At 30.2% G+C, this 19,258-nt stretch overlaps 1 protein-coding gene across 7 annotated transcripts in view; it reads left to right on the top strand.

Annotated features, from left to right (window-relative positions):
* The first annotated feature begins 6,789 nt into the window (after positions 1 to 6,789).
* Positions 6,790 to 19,258, top strand: part of LOC124949367 (gamma-aminobutyric acid type B receptor subunit 2) — a 264,828-nt gene continuing 252,359 nt past the window's right edge. For 3 of the 7 annotated variants that reach the window (XM_047494342.1, XM_047494343.1, XM_047494337.1), the window contains exon 1: positions 6,790 to 7,819. The gene's annotated coding sequence lies outside the window, so the exon portion shown is untranslated. Of the gene's footprint in view, positions 7,820 to 17,019; positions 17,025 to 19,258 lie in introns of all 7 variants that reach the window. The other 4 variants (XM_047494340.1, XM_047494344.1, XM_047494336.1 and 1 more) reach the window with 2 other exon arrangements.

Genomic DNA, 19,258 nt, shown 5'->3' with positions numbered 1-19,258 from the left:
AAAAAGAAGAAGAAGAAGAAGAAGAAGAAAAGAAAAACATCATTCACGAGATTCACCTCTTATTTATTCATATAAAACAAAAACGAAAAAAAAAAAAAAATTGTGTGAAAATAAACGAATTAAATGCTTTTTATAATGAAAATTTGAGAGAAGAAGAAAGAAAGGAAGTCTTCCTTAGATCTATTTCTTCTCGTCTGTCCTTTCTTTTTTTCGTTTTCTTTCTCCTACAAATTTTTATCTCTTTTTCCTCTTTCTCTCTTTCTTTCTCTTTCTCTCTGTGTCTCCCCATTCCGCATTGTAATTTATAATTTAAGTTCGACCTCCTTTTAACGTCGAGCGACTTCTTCATGCACAGGCCTGCATCCGGCATACCGAATAAGACCACAGGAATAAAATGCGTCCATTCGGGATTCTTAAAAATAGAAATTTCACTCTGATTCGAGAAAACGTATAACATTTCTCCGAGTTAAAGGAAAAACATATTTCCTCGATAGACGTTATAACGGAATCAAAAGTTCTTTTCGAAAAATATTTCTGAGTAGTGTCGACTTACATATCCACATTGATATCGTAAATACATATGTATTTATATAAAGTATAATGACGGCGTATTATCCGATATAAATCGTAAATCGTAGAAATGATGAGAGAAAAAAAAAATAATAATAATAATAAACAGAACAAAAAGAAGAAAAAAAAAAAAGAAAAGAAAAGAAAAAAAAGAACAAAATATTGTTTAAGACATCCTCGTAAAAAAATATCTTTGTTGATGAATAAATCTCACGGCATATTCTATACGAAATACATTAAATATAAATCAGTATATATTATAATTCATATAAATCGCATAGAGTAAGAAAGAAGGGCGTCATATTTTTCGTACATTGTCTCAGAAGAAAGTTGGATTAAAAAGAAGAAAAAAAAAAAAAAAAAAAAAAAGAAAATTATAATAATAGTAATAATAATAATAATAATATTACCATATTGGGATGTTAAGAAATGAAAATAGAATTTATAAAGAAAAAAATGTTTTCCCATTATATACAGATAATAGAATTAAAATAAAAAGAATAATACTGCAAAGATACTTCGTTTTAAATAAAAAAAGATAATACATAAATACAATCTTACGTTTGTATTTAGGTAGGTAAGATAATCTTCATAACGTATAACGTTATACAGGTATATATGTTTTGTGAATGTATACGAATGTCTGGTGCGAACAACAAACGAGGAATTCGGTCTTTGATAAATTTCTTTGGGGACCAAAGAAGCAAGAAACGGAACGACAGAGATTTTCTAAAAGAAATATATAGATAGACAGATAAAGAGAAAGGGAGAGAGAGAGAGAGAGAGAGAGAGAGAGAGAGAGAGAGAGAGCTAAAAAGAGGGATAGACAGAGACAGACAAACAGACAGACAGAGAGATATAGACAAAGGCAGAAAAACAGGGACATTTAGAGAAAGAAAGAGGGAAAGAGGGAAGGAGGAAGAGAGTAAGAGAGAGAGAGAGAAAGAGAGAAATAGAGAGCAAAGGCAACGTCACAGTTAGGATTTAGCTTTATACGGGCTTGAGTCAATAGAACGCTCCGTTGGCACTCAATGGCGGACTAGCAGGTGTATATAGCTGCTGTTCGTTGCCACTCGGTCCTTGACAAGCCCATTGCGTTCAGCTACCACCACTTTTCTCATTTAACCAACGCTACATGCCCATAGCATGGACCACGATTACTACTGTAAGGAGAAAAACACTACTGCCTTACTTCCTAGCATTAGATACCGTCCCTTTTGTAGATACCTAAAGTAGGTACGCATATATGTAAATATGTATATATTTATGTATGCATGTATGTACGTAGGAATGTATGTTTTATGTACGGAACGAATATGTACAGGTAGATATGGCCGGTGAATAAAAAAGAAAAAAAAGAAAAAGGAAGAAAAAAAATTGGAATTAGACAAGAAAAATTTCGTGATGTTTTGTAAACGAAAGAACGAACGAACCGTCGAGGCATTTCTTATGCCACTCTTTTTACACCACCGGCCATTTTTTCTATTATTTTCTCTCTCTCTCTCTCTCTCTCTCTTTTTTTCTCTGTTTGTTTTCTTCTTCCTCCTCTTTTATTTCTTCCCTTTTTTCTTCTGTCGTCTTTCCTTTTTATACTAACCATTTTCCATGAGAGATGACTTTATTTTAACGTGTACTTTAACGTGTAAGTTAAGAAAAAGAAAAGTAACATAAAGAGGAAAGGAGAGAAATAAAGGAAAGATCGAATGGAGAATGTACGAGAGAAGGAAATAAATATGATTCTTAAAAATGATTATTATTCGATTTTAGGTAAACCACGGAATATATGCCGTGATATAATATATAAAATATGAAACATAAAATATAATGTTCGAAGAAATGAATTAAGGGACGTGATAATGAAATAGGATAAATGAAATTAAAAGAAACAATAGGAAAGGCTTAGGAGAGACAGAGAGAGAGAAAAAGAGAGAAAAAGTTTTCTCAAGAAAAATGATGAAAGACATAAATAGCAAATGAATGTTTGAATGAACGAATGATAAATCGATTTCCTTTTTTAATTGCGTTATTTAATAAATAATTCTCAAAAATAAATTCTCACTAGTTTGCCGTGATATATTCGCGATTTAAATATTAAATGATGGTAAGCAATTCCGATTGAAAGGAATGAAACTTTTCGTGCGATTAATTAATGCAATAATCGTTTGCGTTCGTAGACGATTATTGATTGACGATGACAACGTCTTTCAATTGTGAGTATGAAACAAATCGTAAATTTTCATTATTTCGAACATACGAATTAACAAAGTTTACATTTAAAAGGTTGAAGGATACATTTGGAAAGGCGTTAACATTTCTACATTTTTCTTTTCTGTATTTGTATTTTTTTTTCTTTTTGTTATGGGAATGTCATAAATTAAATAATGAATTTTCATTAAATCAATAAGACGTATAATTAAAATAATAATTGTATTAATAAATTATAAAAATTTATTCGCGATAATAACTCAATACTTAAATATATATATAAATAAATTCCGAAAAAGGATAAAACAAGTATAAAATGAAAATAAGTATAATATAAATGTAAAATAAAATAAAATAAGTAGAAAATAAAAATATTATTGAAAAAGAAAAACAAAAAAATGATTAATGCTTATATTTAACGAGTAAAAGGATACAACAATTTATCAATACGTTAATTTATTTATTTATTTTTTCAATTATTTATTTATTTATCGATAACGAAACAAAAGAAAAAAATCATCTTCCTGATTACAACCGGAAATTAAGTACTTAAATACACGTTTTCAGATCAATAAGATATATTTCGATCCGTTAAATACAATTTCTTTTATTATTTACGATATAATAAATACGATTTAACAACAATAACATCAATACCAACAACAATAACAACAACAATAACAACAACAATACCAACAAGAATAATAATAATAATAATCATACTATACGAAATGATACGTAAAAGAGGGACACGTTTTGAACAGGCCACCTTCTCTAAGTTATATCACTTTTGTACTCGAACGCAAGCTAGTAGGGGTGTGGTGGTACACTGCGGAAGCTCGAGGGTTGAAGAAGTAGAGCGAACGTGGAGGTCAATGGTGTGTCTCGTAAACGATCAAAAGGGGGCGAGCGAGCGAATACGGAAGAGAGAGAGGGAGAGAGAGAGAGAGAGAGAGAGAGAGAGAGATTGTATGTGCGAGAAAAGGGTGAGAGGGTGAGGTACGGGAGGTGGGACTTTTATTTTGATATCGATGCGAAAAGAAACTTGCATTAAAATATTATATGAAATCAAACAATGAGATAAAAAATAATTTTATAATTTACTGCAATCACGTGAGTAAGTAAGTACTCAGGTATTTATTAAAAGTTATACTACGTTCGACTTGAAATTCGTAGTGGATGATGTTAACGAAAAAAAAAAAAAAAAAAAAAAAAAAAAATAATAAAAGAAAAAAGAAAGAAAAGAAAAGAAAAATTGTAAATATAAGTTTTAAATAACAAATGACATTTTCGAATCTCCGAATCCGATGATTTTGTTGAGGTTAACCACAGTTTTAACCGCAATAGTGTAAACGGTTGAGAACGAATGTTTCATTAAAAATGTATTGAAATATTTCGTAACGGGGTTGGGGGTGAAGTTTGGGGTTTGATGGAGAAAATAACTTGTAATACCACGTACAATGACATATATTATATATAAGATACGTTAACTATAAACTTTGGTATTTACAGATCAATCTATCGTAGATTTGTAAACATTTGTAAAGCGTTTTCGTAAAAAGAGAAAAAAAAATTGATTTCCTTTATACACGGCTCTATATAATCATAATAATAATAATGATAATAATAATAATAAATTAATTAATTAAATAAAGTAATATAATAATACTTCGATCATCACGTTAAACAATATTTATAGTCCATAGATTTATGTAGTATAATCTAATTTTAATATCTTTTCATGTTGAAAATGTTATTAAATCTTTATCAATGTCTTTTAATTTTATATTTAATACCTTTTTTTTTTTTTTAGATTATACTAACATTCTTTTATAATTTCTTTTCGAAGGAAAGAAGTGAAAAAGAAACCAAAACAAAAAAATAAATAAATAAAAGAAAAAAATTTCTATTGTTACGATATATGTATGTGTATATATATATATATGTACGTACATATGTATATATGTACTTATTTCCAACAATTTCACGGAAACTGATCAATTCGCTTAGATATATGGAGTTAGTATGTTTACACCTGATTTACTATTTTTCACGTCAAAAATCTTATGTTAACCCTTTAACAATGTCATTCAATCTTTCATTATAATCTTTTTTTTTTCCAGATTAACCGATATATCCCTTTTTACAATTTATTTTCAAACGAAAGAAACGTTAAAAGGATTTTATATATACGGAGATTTAATCGTATTTATATAAATATATACTTACCAGTCATTCTCTGTAATTTCACGGAAATTAATCAATTCACTTAATCAGATGAAGTTAAGAAACGACTTTACCATTCGCCATGACGAATAACTCTTCTATATAATGTTTCTTAACTTTCTTTTTTTTTAACTTTTATTATTCAAGGTTTAACTGATGGTATACCTTTTATAATCTATTTTCCGACGAAGGAAATGAAAAAGAAAAAAAAAAGAAAAAGAATCTTATATTTACGAAGATTCAATCCTGTATATGTATGTACGTACATACACACGTTTGTATGCATATATATATATATATGTATATATGTATGTATAATACCTATATCCCGTAATTTCACGCAAGCTAGTCAGTTTAGCATTGTCGTCGTCGTTGTCGTTCCGTATCCGGTTACTCTCTTGCAACAACGTCATTTCTCGAAGGACAAAGCTCGATGGTGCGGGTGTAGGAGGTCGAGCGTGTCGTTGAAGGGCTGCCTAGCTTATTCGTTCCTTCGTTCCTTCGTTCCTACGTTCCTTCCTACGTTCCTTCGTTCGTTCCTTCGTTCGTTCGTTCGTTCGTACATTGGAAGTGTGTGTAGTGGTGGGGGTAACACAGTTGCACTATGGTGGGGGTAAAGCGAGCCTCGGAAGGTGTCATCAGCGACGGCGCTCGACAGTTTACCGAACGGCCGCGTGAGCGCGCTGCCGCGCAGGACCAAACCCTCATTCTCGTTGCATCCGACGTGGGGTTCGGTTTTATACATCTAATACGTCTCCGTTTCAACAACGTCCACCAATATCGTATCGCCTAAGTTCGTCGTGTTTCGTCGGAACGTATAAAATGTAAAATTCGTGGAGTTAATCCGATCGAATTTGAGAATTCTGAGAGAGAATCCAATCAAAAATTATTATTATTACTATTATTATTATTATTATTATTAATATTATTAATTATTATTATAAGTTAATTATTATTAGTTTAGTTTTATTATTATTATTATTATTATTATTATTATTATTATTATTATTATCTTTCAATAGTTTTCGAACAATCGGTCTTTCCTTTTTTTTTTTTTTCCTTTAATCCCCTCCTGTCCGTAATCTCTTTCTTTCTCATGAATCTTTTTTTCTCTTTTATTGTCTATTCGAAATCGAAACCTCAATCGTTATACGTGAGCGTACTTATAAAAAAGTAAAGAGAAGAAGAAAAAGAAGAAGAAGAAGAAGAAAAAGAAGGCGAAAAAGAAGATAGAGACCAAAAAAAGATAGAAACAAGATAAAAAAAAGAAAAAAAAAGAAAGACAAGAGAAGAAAAAAGCGGCCAATCGCTTGGCCACGACCTCTTTCTTTTTCTCTCGTAAAAGAATCTTCGATCTAACATCGACACTTTCGTGAAGAAAAATAAAGAAGGAGAAGAGAGAAATGTAAGAAGACAGAGAAAGGAAGAGGGTCGCTTTTCTTTTCCTTTTTTTTTTTTGGGGGATTTTTTTTTCTTTTTTTTTTTTTTCTCGAAGCCTCCCTCTATCTCTCTCTTCTCTCTCTCTATCTTTCTCTTTCTCTCTCTCTCTCTCTCTCTCTCTCTCTCTCTCTCTCGACATACATCCGTAGCGAAGTTTGGGTCGATGTAACCGAACCGAGCGTTTCTTCTTCTATCTCTCTCTTTCTCTCTCTCTCTCTCTCTCTCTCTCGTTGGCATCCTCCATCTCTTTTCCACTGTTCATCCTTTTTTCACATTTTCCTTCTCTCTCGCTCTCTCTACCCTCTCACTCTCTCTCTCTCTCTCTCTCTCTCTCTCTCTCTCTTTCTCTTTCCTTTTTCCACGAAAAATCCGATCTTTCTTCCTGTTTCTCTCTCTCTCTCTCTCTTTCTCTCTCTCTCTCTCTCTCTCTCTGTCTCTCTTTCTCCCTCACCATTTAAACTTTATCGCATAAACTCTGCGTAGATACACATATACGCATACTCGGTATATCGTGCACATACAGCATACGTACACACATACACACACACACACATACAGAGCATAGATACGCATAGATATATAGATGTAAGCTTCTACCAAAAAAAAGAAAAAAGAAAAAAAAAGAAAAAAAGAAAGAAAGAAAGAAAGAAAAAAGGAAGAAAGAAAGAATAAGAGGCAGGAGGGATCGAGGTGGCGCGAGCGGCGATCGGACTGACCGAGAGCACGAGCACGAGCACGATCACGATCACTAGCACGAGAGCACAAGAAAGGGCGCGCGCGCACGCGAGCAAAAGGAAGGAAGGAAACGAGAGGAGCAGACCACGGTCGTCGTTGCGTTCGACCGGGCCAACCAGTCTGCTGCTGCCCGCAGCAAACCTCGCGACGATGGCCGAGTTTTAATGTGAAGTTATAAGTGGACGACGTAATCGTGCCGTGCAACAACGCGACGCGATGTAAAATGACGCAAAGCAATTCGATGCTCACGTACCAATTCTAATATCATATTCGTTTATAGATAATACGAAAATAACGATAGATAGAGAGAGAGAGAGAGATAGAGGGAGAGACAGAGAGAGAGAGAGAGAGAGAGAGAGAGAGAAAAAGATATCGAGAAAAGTGGAACAGAAACGGAGACAGACAAAGGGGGGAGGGGAGAAATAGAGAGAGACAGAGAGAGAGAGACAGAGAGAGAGAGAGAGAGAGAGATGTGGAACACCAAAGGTGGTTACAACCTAGAGTGATCGTCACTTCCGGAATGCCGTGGACTCAACCGCGCGCCTCCCGCGATTTCAACCCCTTCTCTTATCGTGGATTCTGCGGTGAGGTTGAGCGAGGAAAGAGGAGAAACGTGCTGAAGAGGTGATCACGTGCCCGACACGTAAGTGTTTCTATCTTTCTCACTTTCTATCTTTCTCTCTTTCTCATTTTTTTTTGTACATTTCTTTTTTTCTTCGTTTTTTCCCTCCCTTATCTTAACCTATCCCTTTTTCTCCTTTTTTACTTTTCTCCTCTTCTTCTTTTTCAACTCCTTTCTTTTTTTTGTTGCATCCCTCCCAACCCCTCTTATCCCCTTTTTTCCTTTTTCTTCTTCTTCGTTTTTTCTTTATTTTTCTTTTTTCTCCCCATAGCGATTCATTGCAACAATCGAGAATCGTTTTTCTTAATCGTTTTTAACGGTGGCATTTTTATTTTGAATGTATGCGTGCGTGTGCGCGTGTGTGAGTAGGTGGATGGATTGTTAGATGTGGGTTGTATTGACTGGTTGCATAATTAAAAATCGTGGATTTATGTACGTGCGTATTCGTTAATTATCGCATATTCGAATACAGTTCATGTAAATAACACCTAATGTAAGTTTTTCATCGAAGACGTAACAAAGTGTTAGGTTAGATTTATTTGTTTCTGCTTTTCTTTTTCTTTTTGTTTTCTTTTGTTCGTTTTTTTCTTTATTCTTCTTCTTTTTCTTTTTTTTTCTTTTTTGGATTTGCTTTAAATCTCATAATATTTGTCGATGATTAGATTTTAGAATTAAATCAATGATTTTCATTAGAGATGTAATATGGCTTTGATGTTTCGTATGACGTTAATTCGTTCGCGTCGATTATATGGATTGTTTCGTTAATATGGAAGAAAAATTATTGCACGTTCGATTAATTTATTTCGACGAAAGAAATATCGTTTTTTACTTTCTTTTCTTTTTTTCTTTTTTTTTTTCCTTTTTCACATAACGAGTTAAAGGGTTAAATCTTTGATTTAAGAGATTATGCATACTTACGTTCAGACGTGATCGAAGGAAAGATAATTTTTCACAGTTTTTTTTTCTGCCTTTTGCATGTTTATTTGCTTTGTTAATTAAAAAAAAAAAAAAAAAAAAAAAAAATCACTGAATAAAAAAATCATAGTAATTTTTTTTTATATTAACGAAAATAAATTATCGCCGTTGGAAAAAGATTTTCGTATGATAAAAAAATGGATAACGATATGAGAAATAATATATGCCAATTATCATTCAAATCGGTTCGGTACTTCTTCAAATATTATTATCGTCGAAAAAAATCGGATTTCTTTTTTATTTTTTAGCTATTTTTTTATCTTTTTAAAATTCTGTTTTCTCCTTTTTTTCTCATATTTATCCATACATTTTATGTGGCGATCCTTTTCCATAAGTGATAAGAGAAATCGTAAGAAGATAATTGTTTCTATTTTTTTTTTGTTGATTCAATTATATTTATTATTACTTATTAAGAATATGTATACATTTTATATATATATATATATATATATATATATATATATATATTATTTAATTGAAAAGTAAATTTAAAATTAAATAAAACAAAATAAATAAAAAGAAAATTTTAATTTTTTAATTAAATATTATTTTATATGTTGGAATTTACGAATCTTTTGTAGGTTTTTGGGGCCTCGAATGAATTATATGAAGACGTATTTGTTACTGATTTAAAAAAACAAAAAAAAAAAAATAAAAAAATAAAAAAAATTGTACGTAAGAACGATCGTAAGAGTGAGTTATTATAGAACGCACTATCATACACATCGTGAATGTAAATATTACCTACGTAATATAAATATTTAAGTAATAACATGTATGTGAACATGTATCTAAGTTGATTTAGATGTAAGAAAAGTAAATTTATTTACTTATTTTCTTTTCCTTTTTTTTTTTTTATCTGTAAAAATGTTATTCGATGATGATTGATCAAACGTGTTACGTTGTATTCATATACATATGTTATTAGATAGTTCGTTGTAGTCGTGAAACGGCGGGAAATTCAAAATCATATACGTTGCACGTTTTTTTTTTCTTCTTTTACTAATTCGATTTTCACCGTGGAATCTTTTAAAAGTCAGCAAGATTTTATGGTTGCTTCTTCTTCTTATTCTTTTTTTCTTCTTCTTTTCTTTGCTTTTCTTTTTTCCTTTTTATTTTTTTCTCCGTTTTTAGCCGACGTTCATTCGTGGAAAGACGTGCGAAAGATTTGAGATTAGACGAGAACACGCGATGCTTTTTTCATTTGTACAGAAAAAGAGAGATTGAAGTTCTTTCTCTCTCTTCCTCTATCTCTCTCTTTCTCTCTTTCTTTTTTTCTCTCTAGCTATGTCGCTCTCGAAGTGAAAAATATTCGAGGAAGGTCGATAGAAAGGTCGATGCTTCTTTCTCAAAGGGCAGCCTTTAACGTGAACATCAGTCTGCTGGGGTAGATCGGTGTCATTAATTAGATATTGAAGGAATCGTTTGGACAGAATGGGGGTTGGGTAGAATGGACAGCCGGATCGATAAAAGTTCTTTTCGAATGAATTAAATCTTTTAGAAAGTTTAGTAAAAAGGACTCGAGTAAGCTAGAATTATATTAGATAGATTAGTATTGGTCACATAAATTTATATGTAAGTATATATGTATGCATGTATGTACCTATATATATGTGTGTGTGTGTGTGTGTGTGTGCGTGCATGTGTATGTATTACATGTATGTATATATGTATGAACTTTAGAGACTGATGAAGCTTATTAAAAAAATATAAAAAAATTTTTAATTTATCGAAGTATATACATCGTTTTAAAATTTTCTGATGTTCCATATGGCTTATCGTTAGACATACCATTCAATATTCTATATTCTTTTTGATTATAATTAATGACCATCTTATTCAATATTTCTTTTATTTTTTTATTTTTTTTTATTTTTATAATAATTATATGACATACATTATATTTATGTATATCATTTATAAAATTAATTTAAGAAATTATGTACACGAAATACATAAATATATGTATACATAATATATATATATATATATATATATATATATATATATATATATAATACTATTATTTAGATAATAAATTATTTAAAAAAAAAGGAAAATAAGGGGGAAGAAAAACGGAGCAAGAGGGTTCAGTGTTTGTAAATATTTTAAAGCGCACGAGTAGGAAGAAAACTTCGTAAAGGATAAAAAGTGGTAAGGAAATAAGAAAGGAAGGAAGGAATGAAGGAAGGAATGAAGGAATGAAGGAATAAAAAAAAAAAGATTCGAAAACGGAGAAAAGATGAAAAATTGTAATAATGTATAGAAAGAAATATGATTAGTTATTTGGAAGAGTAAATCTAGGGTGGAGATACATATCTATATATGTATATATATATGCATACACGCACACACACACACACACATACACATTTATTTATTTCTTTTATTTTTATTTTATTTAATTTATCGATTTATTTTAATTTTGTGTCCCATTGAAGATAGAAAACAATTGGTAGGAACTTTTTCCTGGACAATCCGATAATAAATAAAGGACTAATAATAGTCAAAAGCAAGGATGAAACAAAGCTGGAAAGTGAAAGATCTCAGAAAAAAAAAAGAATAAAAAAAAGCACATACTCACGTATAAACACAAACCATCTTGAAAAAAATCAATCCCTAAATTCTAGACGAATTATCGACTAAATTTTGTCAAGCATTTATCACAAACATGAAACGTAATATAATTAATAAATATATTAAAAGTGATTGTGAAATATCTAAATAAATATAAAGACAATTCAAAATCGTGTAATATTTCAAGAAAATAAATAAACAATCCTATCATGGAAATATCTGTCCGATGATTTTTTGTAGGGATTTGTAAAAAAAAAAAAAAAAAAAAATGATTCGAAAATATTAATTTAATTTTAATTAATACGCTTCTTGACGTTAGAGTTGAAGGAAAAGAAAAGAAATGAGAAATTAATGTTGCAGATCTTTATCAAATTTCAATGAGTATTCTAACATATACATACATACATACACACACACACACACACACATACACACACACATACACATACATACATATAATATATTATGAAAGAAATTATTCTACATGGGATTGAGTTCTCAAATGATATATGTATATACATACATATAGATATACATATACATGTAAAAAGAAGAAATGGTTGGTTAGGATCTTCGATGAAAGGAGAACAGTAAAAATAGATGTTACAGAGTGAGAGAGAGAGAGAGAGAGAGAGAGAGAGAGGGCAAGAGAGGGGTGGGAAGGAGGGAAAGGGAGTATTACAAGGGGATTCGCTCAATCCCGATCCTTTTCTCTCTATTACTAGACGACATAGACGACGACTTTTTCATCAAAAGAGGACATCAGAAAGTGAATATACAAATGGCGAGTGCCACTGCTATTTGCGGATGACCCTTTAATAACCGTAAAAGGGTTTATAATAGTATTCCCCAGAAAGATAACTTAAAACTTTGTGGATTATATAACGAAATGAATGGCACGAGAGTAAACGTTAGATAAGAAGAAATTAATGGTTTATCGAAAAATCTACGGAAGGAAGGAATAAATATAACGATAAAAAAAAAAAAGAAAAAAGGAGGAATAAATAAAAGGCAAAATTAAAATCTATGGAATTAATAATGTGAACAATGAACTCAATAAAATAACAAAGGGCTTATGCAAGTATATAATATTTGATTATTTATTTTATCTGACGGAATATCGATTGTTAAATATTAAATTGTTATTATATTGTCATTCGATATGATCCTTCTTTTTGAAGATTTTTTATTCCCCCTTTCATCTTCTTCTTTTTTATTATTTCTGCTTTTAATTTTTTTTTTTGTCATTTTCTTCTTCTTTATTTTTTTTTTTTCTTTTTTAAAGTCAACGCATAATAAGAAAACTCTATGTTCGATTAGATAACTTTCTTATAATGGTATAAAAAAAGCTTTGTTTTTTTTTTTTTCAAGAAATTATCAAATTTGCAAAATTTGTTTTTAAAGTTTATATACCTAAATATATATATATATATATATATAATATATATAAATATAATATATATATATATAAATATATATATATATATATATATATATATATATATATATATATATTTATTTATTTATTATACATAAATTTATACATGAATTATTATACATATGTGTATATATGTATATGCACATACTTATATACATTAATACATAAATTTAATATATATATATATATATATATATATATACATACATACATACTCATGTATACATATACATGAATCTAACCGAGGGCGAACCGTAATTTCATGCGTGTGTGTTACACCGACAACCGTATTCGATACCGTGCTTGAACTTTAGCCTTAGTTAACGAGCACATGCTCGACCTCTCGATAAATGTAATTAACTGATAGGTACCTCTTCTTATAGCGTAATAAGTCGCTGGGGTCGTTAGAGAATAAAGTTTGTTCATTGTATCGCCAATTATAATTACAGTAATTAGATTATTCTCTTTCTTTCTTTCTTTTTTGTTCTTTTATTTTTTTTTTTTTTATATTTTTATTATTATTATTTTCTCTTTTTTCTTTTTTACTGTCGTCAGCAAATTACATGTCCAGCCTAATTTCGCGATAAACTTATCAGTACGAAGCCATATTGCCGACGATGCATTTTATTTTTGTTCCTTTTCTTTTTGCGAGTTTTTCGTTTTTCAAAAAAACATAACGTCAATTATACTCGGATATAAAAAAAAAAAAAAAATAAAATGTACATACATACATATGTACATACCTATATACATACATATATACATATGTGCATGTACGTACGTACAGGTATGTATATATCGTACATCTTGTTTTATATAAGTTTGCCTGCGTTCTGTCTGTCTGTCTGTCTGTCTGCCTGTAAAAAAAAATGTTAACATAATCGTTCGAAATAGGTAAATTAAGTTATTCCTCTTTGAATTCAATATCCGACAAAACGACACGTGCATTTACATAATTATATAATGTCAATAGAAAAGAAAAGGAAAATAAGTCATTATTTACTGCGTAGAAACGAAAATAAAATTGTGACGTATTTGCGAGCGTAAACTTGCTTCGCCAAGCCTTTTTTTTTCCCCCTGTTCCTTTTTATTCCTTTTTTTTTTCTTTTTCATTTTTTTTTCCCCCAAGAAATCTCTCGAAAAACCTGGCCCTCGCGTATCGTCTGTTAGAGATAAAGAGATAGAATGAGAGAGAGAGAGAGAGAGAGAGAGAGAGAGAGAGGGAGAGGAAGAGAGAGAGAGAGAGAGGAAGAGAGAGAGATAGAGAGAGAGAGCAAGGTACGTGTGAAGTGTAATTCTATCCTCGTTTCTCGCGAACTAAATCGTGTCTGATGAAATTCTAGAAAATTCGTAGTTCGCAAATAAACACACGCCCGCGCACAAACATATCAGTAACACGAGTGTATATGTGTGTGTATATATTTATATATGTATATATATGTGTGTGTGTGTGTGTGTGTAAGAAAAGACCATTTACGAGCTCGATTGCTTTTAACGTTTTTACACGAACACTTTCCGGAAATTGATGTATCTTTTTTGTTCGATCGAAATCTCTCTTTATCACTTCTGGTCTTATCATCGAATACGTGGGATGATTGGTAGAATAAAAGAAACAAAAAAAAAAAAAAAGAAAAAAATAGAAGGAGAAGAAAAGTAGACCATCTAATACTAAAAATAATCTTACAATGTTGTAATAAGTTGTAATAATTTTACATTGTTATAATAAATTTTAATAATTTTGAGAAATAGGATGAATATATATATATATATATATATATATATATATATATATATATATATATTAGGAGGACCGGAAAGTAATGTCGCTTTCTTAAATTAAATTCAAACGAATAAATTTTTAACAAGTTTTTATTTTTGATCACAATCAAATATCGACATGCGCAGACATTACTTTTCGCTCTCCCTAATATATATACATACATTTATATACATATGTGCATAGATATATATACATACATATATAAAAATGTATGTATATTATAGATGCAAGTATGATATATAAGTTTACAATTAGAAATATATAATTCTATCGTTACCTAAATGATATTAATTAATATTAATTTTAATATTAAATTAATTTTCTTTTTCCTTATTTATATATATATATATATATATATATATATATATATATATATATATATTTTTTTTTTTTTTTTTTCTTACTATTCCTTTTGTTACTTTTTTTTTTATTATTTTTTTTTCTTACTTTCTTTATATTCTTTCTTCTTATTATTCTTTTTTTTTTTTCTTTATCTTTCTTTCGTCTGTATATTTTTTTTTACTTTTTCTTTTATTTTTTTTTTCTCTTCCCACAATCGATCCCCAAAGCCGTGCCATCTAAGCAAGTACTATAACGAACGCAAGCGAATCATTTTGTAGGAACAGCAAATTCCGTTCGAAGTTAATTTATCTGAAGAAAAAGAAGTTCTACTATATTTCGAAACCTATCGAGATATTATATGTCGAGTGAGTATTCTTTTTTATTCGTTTCTCTCTCTCTCTCTCTCTATTGTCGTGTCTCTCTCGTTATTTAACGCGATCAATTTATGTCGTTAAAAGTTCCAGTTAACGAAGTTAACTTTTACGAATTGTCTTCGGTCCATTAAAAGCATTTTAATCATTTACGTAGGACACAGAGTATCTTCTTGCTCAATTGAACCCGATCGTCCTCTTCGTTTTCATCATCACCTTTTACTGTTCTCTCTCTCTCTCTCTCTCTCTCTCTCTTTCTCTTCTTATTTTCCTTCCCCTCTCACAACCATTTACTCTTCGCCATTTTTCCTTTCAATCCCTTCAATCATCCCCGTCTTTCGATATTAGAACATATAATTATGGTTCAAGCTTTTGTTTCTTCGACCTTCGTATTTTTTAATAATTGTGGACGGCGAACCTAAGGACGAATATTTTGTTCGAATTGAAATGATTCTGAGAAATGGATGAATGGATAGATGGATGGATGAATGAATGGATGAATGGATAGATGGATAGATTTTGTCATCGTTAACAGGTAATAAAATGTATATTGTTACAGCAATATCAGAGAAAAAAAAGTAAATATTATGATACGAGTCGAAAGGTAAAAAGAAAAAAAAAAGAAATAAATCAAAAAAAAAAGATAAAAGAGAGAGAGAGAGAGAGAGAGAGAGAGAGAGAGAAAGATATTCGAAATTTGACAAATATTTGATGTATGGTATTAAAATTTTCTTTTTTCTTTTAGTTGGTGTATGCGTTTATTTTTTATTTTATAAAATTTTCTTCCCTCGTAACGCATTAATATCATATATCACACAGATTTAGAAACGATTCCTTTTTTTTTTTTTTTTCTTTTATCGTATGAAATGTAACGATGTTTGTTAACGAAATTGTTGAATAATCGATTGATGTATTAATATATAACTCTTAATATATTTTATCATTTTATATTTGCACCTATTTTATTATTAATTAATACAATGTTTTTCGATGTGTTGTGTTATCATAGTTATCATGTATGTATATATATATGTGTGTGTGTGTGTGTGTGTGTGTTCATTCATACATACATATAATTCATGATACACATAAGTTGATTTTATCTTCGAAAATCATATACACCAGCACAATCTCTTTGTCTCTCTTTTTCCTTAATATCAAATATAGTAATTGCAACGTTAATCTAAAGCATTGTTCGTTATCATATATATATATATATAGTAACAGTGATAGGACGACGTCCTTTTCTTTCGAAGTTGTCGCTCCGGGCAATGTGGTGGTCGTTTTACAATATCCAATATCCGTTATATCAATTTGTTTTTTTATAGAAACCCTCTTTTCTTTTTTCTCTTTTTTTCTCTTTCTCTCTCTCTCTCTCTCTCTCTTTCTCTCTCTCTCTCTCTCTCTCTCTCTCTCTCTCTCTATTTATCTATGTATCTTTTTCTGCGATAAATAAGCAAAAGTTCAAAGTCCTCCTAACATATTATAACCAAATCGTGGTACTGACGTTCAAAGGACTTGCCACTATACAACTTCCGCTTTTTCTCTCCTTTTATAACTTCTCTCTCTCTCTCTCTCTCTCTCTTCTCTTTCTCTTTCTCTTTTATTCTTTTACCCGCTTTCATTCCTTCCTTCCTTCCTTCCTTCCTTCCTTCCTTCCTTCCTTCCCCTTTCTTCTTTCTTTCTTCCACCTTCTATCATCCCTTTCTCTTCTTTGACTTCTTTTATTTTCTTTCAGTGGACGTCAGAAAATATTACTACTACTACTACTACCACTACTACTACCACTACTACCACTACTACTACCACTACTACCACTACTACTACCACTACTACCACTACTACTACCACTACTACTACCACTACTACCACTACTACTACCACTACTACCACTACTACTACCACTATTACTACTACTACTACTACTATTACTACTACTATTACTACTACTACTACTACTACTACTACTACTACTATTATTATTATTATTACGTCCCTTGGTTTTTCCCTATTTGAAAAACTTTGACAACTTGTTCTTCCCTCGGGTTCTATGCGTTTGCTCATGAAAACTATGGGAGTTCTCTCTTCTTTCACTCTCTTTCCCGACGCGTCGTCGGGGGTCGTTCCGTTTCGCAGAAGGATATTCGTATTTTATCGCAGTGGGAATACCATTGTTTGATTTTAAATTTCCCTCGCGTGTTTATTTCTATTTTTTTTTCCTCTCCTCTTTTTTTTCTCTTTTCTCTTATTTTTTTTTTTTTTTTTTTTTTCTAATTTTATTTTATTTTACTTCGGCTCGGCTCGGTTTACTGGTCTGTTTCTTCTTTTCTTCTTCTTATTTTTTTCTTCTTTTTTTTTGTTTTTTTTTTTGTTTTTTTTTGGTCGCGTTGGAGACCAATACGACTACGAGCACGGACTCACGTATATAGGTATACGCGAAGAGACACGTAAAACACACGTAGAACATATCTGGTTATATTATTGTCACTCTTTTTTCCTCTTTTCGTTAATTTCTTGTTTTTTTTTTGTTTTTCTTTTTTTTCTTCATTTTCTATAAACTTCGCTAAAGTTTTTCCTTTTTCGCCCAGGATAGCTCGTTAGTCGTTTAATTGTCGGAACGCATTTAAAAAATGATATTATCCGAGCTTTGTTAGCGTTATTCCTTTCATTTTTTTTTCTTTTCCTTTTGCATTTTTTAAGACTTCGTTATCATACATATATATATATATCATCGTATCAATTGAGTAAAATTATTATCAGATTTCTTCTTTTTCTTTCTCTCTTTTTTCCTTTTTTTTTCTTTTTCTTTTCTTTTCTCCTTCCTCGTAAAAACTTATTCGTTTTATTACGAATAATCTGCAAATTTTTTAACGGAAACTATTTTATATTTTTATGTTCGTGTGAAATATATCACATGGAAAATGTAGCAAAAATTTGAAACTAACTTACCCGTGTCACATTGTTCGAAGTATAAATATAACAATAAAGGATAATCATAAAAGTTGTTTTACGGTTAAAAAAAAAAAAAAAAAAAGAAAAGAAAAAAAGAAAAAAGAGAGAATCTCTTAAAAATAAATTTTATTAAACGATTTAGTTTTAACAAAATTATAATAGAGAACGTAAATAAATAATAAATAAATAATAAAAAAAATAATAAATAATTAATAAAAAAAATAATAAATAAATAATAAAAAAAATAATAAATAAATAATAATAAAAAAAAAATAAATAAATAATAAATAAGTAATAAATAAGAAAATAAATAAATATTTGCGAAATAGACTTTATTATATAAAAACAAAACAAAAATAAGTCGGTTGAATAAACATCGTTTAATCTTGTTGAAAAATTCGAATGTTCATTCGTTTTACGTAGAATTCGTAATGGCTGGATAATCGTATGAAGGATTGTAGATGATGATAATGGTGATGGTGATTGTGTTGATGGTGATAATAAGAGAAGAAGAGAGATGAGGTGGGGGCGGTGATGGTGGTTGGAGAAGAGTTGGTGGCGTCACTAAATTGGCAAAAGAATGCACGTTTCGAACGTTCATTCCAAACGCAGATGGACGATGAGAGTTTTTTTGTCGAATTATCGACGTCCCGTTGAAAAACTCGTTTATATTGTTTGTTGTACATATGTATGGGAGAGTGTATATGTATATATGCATTTGTATAGGCTATATATATATATATATATATATATATATATATATATATCTGTGTATCTACAAAACGGATTCGTTCGTGTTTTCGACAAGTTCGCCGACGTTAATTAATTACAACCGAGAGAATAGTAATAGTAACAGCAGTAGTAATAGTAGTAGTAGCAATGGTAGTGCTGGTAGTGGTGGTAATTTCAACGTGTAGTTCCTACGTGTAAATAGAAACAACGAACGATATCTACTCCTCTTCTCTTTTATAATAGAATATTCTTGTTAACGAGTTTTTGTTTTAAAAATATATCCCCTTTTTAGC

Source organism: Vespa velutina, chromosome 5 (assembly GCF_912470025.1).
Source record: "Vespa velutina chromosome 5, iVesVel2.1, whole genome shotgun sequence".
Lineage (NCBI taxonomy): Eukaryota > Metazoa > Arthropoda > Insecta > Hymenoptera > Vespidae > Vespa > Vespa velutina.
This window is presented reverse-complemented; position numbering and strand designations above follow the sequence as displayed.